The sequence below is a fragment of the Gavialis gangeticus genome, unplaced genomic scaffold (genome assembly GCF_001723915.1).
Source record: "Gavialis gangeticus isolate Ggan-Ray unplaced genomic scaffold, GavGan_comp1, whole genome shotgun sequence".
Lineage (NCBI taxonomy): Eukaryota > Metazoa > Chordata > Crocodylia > Gavialidae > Gavialis > Gavialis gangeticus.
The window spans coordinates 104,325,522-104,336,079 of record NW_017729032.1 but is presented as its reverse complement, the minus strand read 5'-3'; positions in this window follow the sequence as shown (position 1 = coordinate 104,336,079).

Genomic DNA, 10,558 nt, shown 5'->3' with positions numbered 1-10,558 from the left:
GCGGCTAGGGTCTGGAACCAACTTCCAAGAGAAGTGGTGCTGGCTCCTACCCTGGGGGTCTTTAAGAGGAGGCTAGCCAGGGTCATTTGACCCCAGTACTCTTTCCTGACATGGCAAGGGATAGGACTTGATGATCTGCTCAGGTCCTTTCCGACCCGACCAACTATGAAACTATCTCTACTTTTCATCGCTTTATTTTTAATTCCTTACCTTGAAAATATATTTTTCATAGGTCTCATATGCCCCAGAAACCCCATGACCATCAAAGCTTTTCATTATTACTTCAGTGCTCTTATAGCCTTTGTTGTCATCCCATACAGTATTAAATATACTGTGTTTAGAACATCTTTATCAACCACTAACAACTGCATTTGGTTAATTTAATAGTCTGTTTAATTTAACAGTTCAGAGATCTACCCAACATTTCTTCCAAGTATCTTCAAAATTTCTCTAACGCATTCTGCATTTGCACAGCAGATATTTGTATTTTACTTTTCTCCTGTTGCAGCCAATGTCACTTTCATCAGACATTCCAATCTGCTTGCTCTTTCCATGGATTTATAAGCACCATGGGACTAATTTATTTTGTTCTCAGAAGTGCACAAGTAGGACTTTGGTAGAAATTAGGTATCACAGTTTGAATAAACTATCCATCTTGGCTCTGTTCCAAAAGCCACAAAGCTCAGAAGGGCTGTGCTCCAAAAGCCACAAAACTACGTTTGGACAATGTGTTCATTTTAGACTGCAAAGTGTTTTAGGATTGTTTTAGGATATTTTTTACAGCCATTAATTTGCTAATGTAAAATGTATAAAGGGCTCTGATATCAGAGAAAATAAACCCCATGGACATTTCATAAACACAAGGCTACAGAAGTGTACTTCCTGTTGTTTGCTACCAGTATTCTTTATTATTTTCATATTAGAGAGCCATGGCTCTAAAAACAGAAATCACCCTGCAAACTGTGGGGGTCAGTGGTCCTGAACGCCAGTCTAACGGCAATGAGCTCGGACGAACAGGCGGGGGCTAGCGGGGCAGAGATGGCACAGACGCTTGGTGGTTGCAATGCAGTTTTATTACTTACGCCTTTTTGGGAGTGTAGGTCACAGATGCAAGCTGTTGTTACAGAATGAGTAATTGAATCCTAAGTTGAAATAATGACTGACTGACTGACTGAACTAATAAACAAAACAATGTAGATCAGAACTAGTAGAACAGAACCAGTAGAGCGGAACCAGTAGAACGACAGCTGACGAAAGCGAGCATGCAGGGACAGGGTACGCCAGGAATAGCGGTGGTGGAGAGACAGGGTCCACAGGTGGCTGGCCTGTGAACCAGCCCAAGACCTTAGCGGGTCTCTAGTCTCTGAGAGTCTCCTGATTGAAGTTCTCAGGTGATCTCTCTCTCTCTCTCTCTCTGGGCTGGTCTCTGCTGTGGGTGGAAACTTACTGGTCTTAAGTATGTTTTAGGTGGCCAATCAGATAGCTCCCCTTTTGGAAAGTTTTAGTTCCTTCTGGTGCATGTCCAGGCATGCGCATGGTGCCAAGTTAGATTACCTCAGTGAACTTTTATGATGGACAAGTGTGGGGTCGAACATGGGGCAGGTACTGGGCATGCTCACTAGCCCTCTGGGGATTTTCCATTTACTTGTCAGCGCATGTCTGTGCTTAACACTGTGTTATCCAGCACCTCATTTAAATTTGGTTCTGACATGCCCCCTTGTTGGTAACATAAGTGTTAACTCCTAATAATTTAACATTCGTCTTTATCTCTTAAATTAACATTAGTGGGTATTCGTGTATATACAAAAACAGATAAATTTTGTAATTTTCGTTAAAAAAATTGAAAGACACAATAGATTACAGAAATCACTATGACTAAGATGAATAAAAAAGACAACAAGGGAGTCAGTAAATTTAGTAACTAGGATGAAGCATCCCAGCCTAACCATTTAAACAACCGGGACAACCAACTTTGTCCAATGCCAGAGATGGCATTGACTTCTTCTGCGATCTTCCTAATTTTTGGAACTTGGTTTTGAAGAGGAAGAGACACATTAGGGATAGCTATACAACACATGTCCCTTGATAAATTTAGATATTGGCAAAGGCCTCCCTGCTGGATAAGGAGGGCATCCAGGGCCAAGCGATTTTGCATAGTCATTTGTGAGGTAGCCTGTAGTTGCTGATTGACTAATTCGAAGCCGGTTGCAGTATGGTTGGCAAGAAGCTCAACCTGTTCAGCAAGTTTGGCGATGGCAAGCCAGGCTTTTGCAATTCCCAGGCTCCAAAGGAAGAGCCCTTCGAAGGCCCAATTAAGGCCTTGGGCGAATCTTTCCCCATGTGTAAGAGAACTCCACACCGGGGTGGTGGAGCGAGTGTGGCAGTGTAGGGTTGGACTTGGTGGATAAATCATCAAGGCTTGCAAGGGTGGACAAAACAAAACAGAACTTAGAAAGCATTGTACACCCGAGAGTGTGGCAGGCAGGGTGGTGTACAATCATCCATCCAAACACGCCCAAATGAGACCAACTGGTGCGGGGGTACTTAATTCCGAGCACAGGCCAGGGAATGGAAAGGCGTGCCTTGCTCGTTCAGGTGGGCTGGATCATCTAACAGGGGGTTTTTTGCCGTGGCAGGCAGAACTTAATAATGCCGCCCATAAGGTGGGGTAATAAAATTCAAACCAGGAATCATTTCCTAGGGGACCTGGTCGGGTCAGATCAATGGCCAATGAGGTGTTCCACTGGACCAAGGGAACAGGCTTCATAAGAGGGGAGAGGGTGACTACGGGTATAGTTTTTTTTTACCACGAGGCGGGAGGGCGATGTGCCAAGGCAGAGTAATAGAACGAGGATCCCATGTGAGTGACATATTGGGCTGTGACCAATTGTTACCTTGGGGGTGTATCCCCCAGGGGATGGCTGAGCAGGCGCAGGGGGCTCCCTTCACCAAACAACCTTCGCGGGGAAAGTAGGTGGTGTCAGCAAGATTCGCAAGGGTGAAATTATGGGGCCAGGAAAAATCGATGAAGGCAGAGACCCCACCTATGGAGACGTTAACGGAAGTTTTCGGGCCTTTTGAGACTTGGTGAAACCAGTCCGAGACGTTAAATGGCAGGAGGTATGGGGTAAGGACTGAGTCCTCAATGGACAGAGGGACCCGTAGACATGTGGTTAGCCCACTTCCCATCTTGCCATCTCCCGTGGCGTTAGCCCACAGTGACAGCAAATGCAAGACCATATTGGTTGGATGGCCGGGCCCAACAACCGATTCAGTGGATTGTAGGGTGAAAGTATGCGTAATTAATATATAATACAAAGATAAAGTCACTCGATCCTTAGTCGGCATTATCGCAATCTTTCCTCAAGTCCACTGTCGTCTCCACTCGAGGATGAGCAGCGCCTTCTGTCGGTTCTGATGGGTTGTGATAATGGAGTGGGATGGCACGTCTTTTTTGACTGTTGCTGGGATCGGTACTTCAGACTGTCATGACCTGAAAAACAAACAAACACGGACAACTCTTGTTCTTAATCTTAGCTAATCAGTAGCTAGTTCGGATCGGCTAGTCAGACAATTATGGTGGACAAGGATGTCAGTTCTTGAGTCTTCACTGCGGACATAATAAGTATTTGGATAACTTTCTGGTTTCTGGATGGTGGCTCGAACGACTGGTGGATACGATGTATTTTGGTGGGGAATAGCGAGCTAAACAAGTTCATCAACCTTGAACTTGGGTATCCACAGGGATGGCTGTTGTTGATCTCGTCCCGCCCAGAGTTCCTTGTCCTCATTTAGGTTGAGTAAGAGCTCCGGCAGTTTAGATGTCCAGTTCTTGTACAATCCATGATTGAGAACTCTTAAGCACTCTTTAAGGGTGCCGATTGCTCTTTCAACAACTCCATTTGATTGAGGATGATATGGAAGGTGACGATGAAGTTGGATATTATGTAGGCTGCAGAAATTTTCAAGTGCAACAGAATTGAAAGATGGTTCGGGACATTTCCACCTGGAGCAGACTTTTGTTAAGGCAGTGATGGCTTGAGTTGTCGTCGTCTTTCTAAGGGGGACTACAGCGAGTTGGTGGGTGCCTAAATCAGTGACGACTAATCCTTTTGGGAAGTGACGAGCTCCAGGGTGTGGTCCAAGTAGATTAATTTGCCATGTTTTTCCTGGCTTAAAGTGGTGGGGTGCTAGCACTCCGTCTGTGTGTCTTGTGGGATGGCCGTTTTCCTTAGCGCAAGCCTCACCGTCTTTTATGGTTGCTTCCCACTGTGCTCGGGTTCCTGGTGGGGGTTTTCCTCCTTCTCGCACCCAATGAGAGTAACAAACTTGGGCGCCTGGATGTCCCCATTCCTCATGTAGCCATCGCAAAACTGGATCCTGCATTACAGAAGTTGCTAGATCGACAACGATTTTCAATGGGTTGGTTAAAAGCTTGTCTATGACCTCATGGACTGGATCGGTATCTGGCCTGTGTGATTTAGTATGTTTCACCAAAGGAAGAGTTGTGAAGTCGGCAAGGGTGTCCCATATTTGATCTCAAACTTCATAGTATTCTTTGGGATCAGCTGCGCCAGTAAGAATGGTGTATACAAAATTGGAATCAGTGACGAGTACTGGAACCATGATGACATCCTTATGGGCAGAATGATAGTGTCAAACCAAGGTTTGGATACTGGGTAGCTCGCACAATTGAGCTGACGATCCCGATGGTGCATACTGTGCTTCTTGGAGTTGGCAAGCCTTGCAATAGATACTATAGCGACTTTCTCCTCCTCCCATCGCTCCATCTGACGCCATCCATCCTTGGCTTGTTGTTCCATCCAGAATAGGTTGTTGCATGATAGACAGGGGTAGCGGTGCTGACTTGTGTGGCCACTGGTGCCAATGGTATTTGTGTTCTAAGACTAATGTGTTCCACGTCTTCGGCTCTCCTCCGAACTCTGGATCTGGGCATTCTGGATCTAATAGTGGTAACAATGGACCTGTGGGGGCTTCTAACGACCCATGCCCCCTTGACAAATGTTTTACTAGCTGGAGTGTGAGGAGAGGTTTGCCTACAGTCCCGTAACGATGTTGAGCCATTTGTAATGACCGGTGGGCTGTAAACACAAGATGTCCCTCTGTGTCGTAAGCAGTGCCAAAAACATGTTTGGCAGTAGTCCCTACAACAACTGTTATCCGCTGTTGAGGATTGAAAGCATATAAGGGGTTGTTAGTTGCTCGAGCAGCCAGATTACACACTGCCTCGGTGTCCTTCTCAGTCCAGGGTATTTTCTTCTGCACCTTCTTCTTAATTTGTCTCTGAAGGCATGCAACGATTATCAGGTCATCGGGAAGGACATGATGGCGAAGCCAACCGATGCACCCTAAGAGCTACTGGAAATCCTTGGTTGTCTTTGGGGTTGACTGTAATAGTTTTTGCTGATTGAAGGGCTCGTGTAGGGTGCCTTGATGGGTATTGTGGTCAAAGGTAGTAACTAAAAAGTGGATCTGTTGGGTAGGTGACGTTTGTGTCTTGGCTAGATTAACTGTCCACCCCTTGCTCGTTAAGTGTTGGATGAGTTTTTCTACTAGGTTCTTTACTTCCTCTTGCGAGCGTCCCATAACAGCGAAATCATCGATGTAAGACCATATCTTAATATTGCTAGTATCCAGGGTCTGTACACATCCTTTGATATGTGGAGTAATGGCTCCTGTTGCGAGTGCTGGGGCATTACAATACCCCTGTGGACAAACATTCCACTTGTACATCTTCCCTTGTACGGCCATATTTAATATGCCATGATGATCATTAATTGGAATAGAGTAGAACATGTCCTTCAAGTCCAATGTGGCTCTGAATCATGAGTGTGTCTGGAATTCAGACATTTCCTGAAGGATTTGAGGAAGCGTTTGTGGAAAAACTTGCGCGATGGGGATGCACCCACTATTGGGCTTTCTATAGTCAACAACAAGGTGGACTTCATTTGATCTTCCTGGCTTGGGGATACCCCATCCTGGTGACAGATGGGTGCTTGCAGCAATTGATGTGATCATTCCATCTGCTTTGAAGCATTGTAATAACTTCTTAAGAGGTACAGTGAGTTTGGGTTTAGTAGGTAAGGTGTATACTTCCACGTTACTTGATGTTGCAAAGTTGGTACATGCTGGTCTGTAGTTGAGACACTGATGGGAAGTGCTCAAAGGACCTGGTCCTTCAAGTTTAGACGGCGGATACCAAGGATGCCTAAGATATTCAGGTCTCCCAAAACAGCATCAAGAGAAACTACTTTTCCTCTCAAGTGGATTTTAACTTTAACCCTCATTGTCCTCGATATAGCAATTAAGCCTTGAACCATGATAGTGTTGTTGGTACGTGAGGGGTAGTCTTGGTAACTACGTTAACTTGGGCACCGGTATCGAGGAGAAATTTGGTGCATCGGAGGTTAGGATGCTGCCCAACTTGAAGGGTGATGTAAGGCCATTGGTCATCGGAATTTTCACGCGTCTCATGATTTTCTTGGATTTCTTGGACTTTGTGGTTTCTACAGTTTTTATGGCCATCAGCGAACCTGACAGCCGCTACTTGTTTTTTGCCTTTTGATCTTCAAAATGGAAGCCAAGTCTCGTGGCTAAGGCCTTCTGACCTTCTTCTCTGAGGGCTCTTAATTGTGACTTTGTTAGATTGCTATTGTTCAGAAGGAAGCTGAACATCACCCGTTCTCTTTGGGTCCGTTGTGGAGGTGGACCTTGCTCTGTAGTCTGTGGATGCCAGGGTCGAGCTTCAGGTGTTGGAGCTACAGGGTAAGCTGAATTTCCAATTTTTTGGCCTCCATCTTCAATAGTTCTCTTTACTCTATGTAATTGACCTAAAGCGTGAGCTACCGGTCCATTGATCAATGCTAACAATAGGAGGCGTATGGTGACACTATGAGTTCCTCCATAGCATTCTGTAGCTACTTCTACTGCTTCTGTGAGACATGGAACATTACTCGGGTTGTGAAGAAATCTGTGTGGCCATGCTCCAATTGCTTGGGCTGGTGTAAGTCCCAAAGCTTGCTGATATGGATTTCACCTAGCATATGATACTCCCACTAGAGCGTGGATCAGTGTGGTAGCATCTGGTGGGCCTTTTCCTTCGTGCCACAGATGTACTTGTCGACTTAGTGCTTCTACTGCTAGTGCTGGGAGTGGTATTGGCCAGTAGCCATTGGCAAGGGCTGGAACTGGATCTTGAACCATTCCATGACTCCAACTTGAATTGCGAAGCAAGACATTTGCTTCATCCTGATCTATTAATTCATTACCTGCTTTTGTTACTAGATGACCTAACCAGCTTATGGGAGTCTCTTCAGGTCTTATTCGAGTGTCTTTCATAAGCTCTTGCATTTTTATTCGAGTGCGAGTTCGAAAGGTGGTTGTTGTCTGAATGGGTCTTCCTTGTTGCTGTGTTTGCTTCTGTACTGCAATTGGCATCACTTGAGGAAGCGAGGGATATACTGTTGCTTTCCCTTCAGCTTCACTCAGCGAGGGATACAATGTTGCTTCTCTTGCAGTTTTGTCATCCCATGAAGGGACTGGGAGTTGGTACAGAGGCGGGGCTGAGGTGTGCTGACGTAATGACGCTCCTCCTTGCCTCCTCCGCCTCTTCATTTCGTGCCATTTCTTTCGCGCCCTTTTTGGGGTTTGGCACTGTTATGCGGTCGCTGCCATCTTTGGACACTGGCTCGGGCTCGGGTCCCTGTTCACCGGGGACTTTAGCAGCGGCCTGTACCGTGGTGCTAAGCTGGACTTGGAGATCTTGATATTCTCTCGAAAGTCCCACATATTCCCAGAACAAGACATTTCGCATTTTTCCTTTGTCCCATTTTTGCCCCGACCACTTAGTAGCGGTGAGACCTTCTGACTCCAGCGCTTCACGTAGCTGAGTCAATAATTTATGGCCTCTTCCTCCCTCCGGGAGATTTGGGCATCGGAACTTGTCTGCTGGGGTGGTTTCCCCTCCCCCGTCTTTTAGGTGGCGAATACAATGGGCAAACTCTTGTACTGGCGTAGCGTTAACAGCCTTTGCTTCTTGTACTTTATTAAGGCTGAGAGTCTCTGTTTCTTCCTTGGGCCAGAACAGTACTCGGGGGTCTCTTAATAGGCAGCCCAATGATGCGGGGTCTAATCCCACTACCCACTCTTTCCTGTCCTCTCACACGGATAAGAATCCCTGCAGTGTAGGTGCTTTAATACCCACTTGATGGTATGCCATGTGGGCCCAAAGCTCATCAGAGCTACATGTCTCTCAGCAGCAGAGGCTCCATGGCCAGTTAATTAGCAGTTCTCTTATTTCCAAGCTGCTTTCGTCTGCCCCTCCCCTGGATCCTGTTCGTGATGCCATGCGGCGGTCAGCGGTCCTGAGCACCAGTCTAACAGCAATGAGCTCAGATGAACAGGCAGGGGCTAGCAGGGCAGGGACGACACAGACGCTTGGTGGTTGCAAAGCAGTTTTATTACTTACGCCTTTTTGGGAGCATAGGTCACAGATGCAAGCTGTTGTTACAGAACGAGTAATTGAACCCTAAGTTGAAATAATGACTGACTGACTGAACTAATAAACAAAACAAAGTAGATCAGAACTAGTAGAACAGAACCAGTAGAGTGGAACCAGTAGAACGATACCAGTAGAGTGACAGCTGACGAAAGTGAGCATGCAGGGACAGGGTATGCTGGGAATAGCGGTGGCAGAGAGACAGGGTCCACAGGTGGCCGGCCTGTGAACCAGCCCAAGACCTTAGCAAGTCTCTAGTCTCTGAGAGTCTCCTGATTGAAGTTCTCAGTGATCTCTCTCTTTCTCTCTCTGGGCTGGTCTCTGCTGTGGGTGGAAACTTACTGGTCTTAAGTATGTTTTATGTTTTAGGTGGCCAATCAGATAGCTCCCCTTTTGGAAAGTTTTAGTTCCTTCTGGTGCACATCCAGGCATGTGCATGGTGCCAAGTCAGATTACCTCAGTGAACTTTTATGATGGACAAGTGTGGGGGTCGAACATGGGGCATGTACTGGGGACTCACTAGCCCTCTGGGGATTTTCCACTTACTTGTCAGCGCATGTCTGTACTTAACGCTGTGTTATCCAGCACCTCATTTAAATTTGGTTCTGACAAAAACATGGACTTGAATCCAGGACTCCTTTCTCCCAGAGACATACCTAAACCACTAAGATAAAGAAGCATACTCTAATTTGTGTGCTTTCACTGGATTCATAACACTTGCACTCTTGGACATCTGATGTGCTGCACATTAGACAACCATAGGTTATCATTTACTTAGTGTTTACAACACTCTCCTATGAAGTAGGAGATTTGAGTTTACAGATCTTTGGGCAAAAAGTGAATGGCATCACCATCAGGTCATTAGGTATCTAGCCTGGAAGTGGGACTAGGTATAGTGGATAACAAGTGAAGGGAGGTACTACATTTTCAACCAGATTCATAAGTTAACTTGGGAATTCAGATCCACATGGTGCTTAGCATTTCCTGTGAGACAATTTTAGGCATCTCTGGGCTTTCTGAATCACGCTTGTGTGCATCTAGCCTATTTTTTCCCATTCTCTGCCTATAGCATCTATGCTAATTAGCTTGGTCAGATTTTTTTGTCTCTTTAATTTTTGCCTTCTGAAATACATATGAAAAGTATGAGGATTGAAGTTAATTTCCTTTAAGGGGCTTGAGGGGGATGGATGGGGAACGGAGACAAACAAACCCAAAAAACAAAACAGTAAAAATCTAAATCCTTTATTTTTGTATCATATTCTCTTGTACTAACTTAATTTAATGTTCTTAAATAAAAGATAAGTGATTCAAATACCTATGACATTCAAAATGGCATCAGATACATCACAAGGAATAGCCTGGCTTGGAGAGAAGTTGATAATGTAATATTACTTTTTTTTTAGTCCCAAAGCAGGAAAACAGATAAAAATAACATTTTTATTTTCCTATCTGACCTACAGTTACCATCTTGTGGTGTTTAAAATGAGTGCACTTCCTATAAAACACCTATAAACACCTATAAACTATTGCTTGTATGTTTTATATGTACCTATAAAACATACATACTTAAAGAGAAAGAGAAAAAAAGAGGAAAATAATTATGACATTGGAACTAGGGCAGAAAGGCAAAAATTTGTCCTGTGATCTGCATGAAAACACTGCACTGTGATATTCAGCCCTTCTCCCACATGTACAGAGCAGTATATCTACAGAAATGGGAGCACAAAGACTGAGTTAAGTACTGCTTTGCAGATTTGGAGGGGTATTTTGCTGAAGAGGTTGTATATCTCAATTTAAAAACTACTCTAAAACAAAATAGTAAAGTAGCCTGTCTTTCTTTAGTCTTAAAAGTGCATTGAATGAATTCCAAAGGGTGCGAGGTGTGGCAGGAAGCCACCTTTGTTTCTCCCCAAAATCTCTGCTCTGACAATTTGATTAGGATGGGCCCAGCAGAGGAGACACACCTTTACCCTATCTCTTTAGGTAACCTGAGCTGGCTACATTCCTGAGGGAGGGGGGAAACCTGCTCCCTCTGCCTAT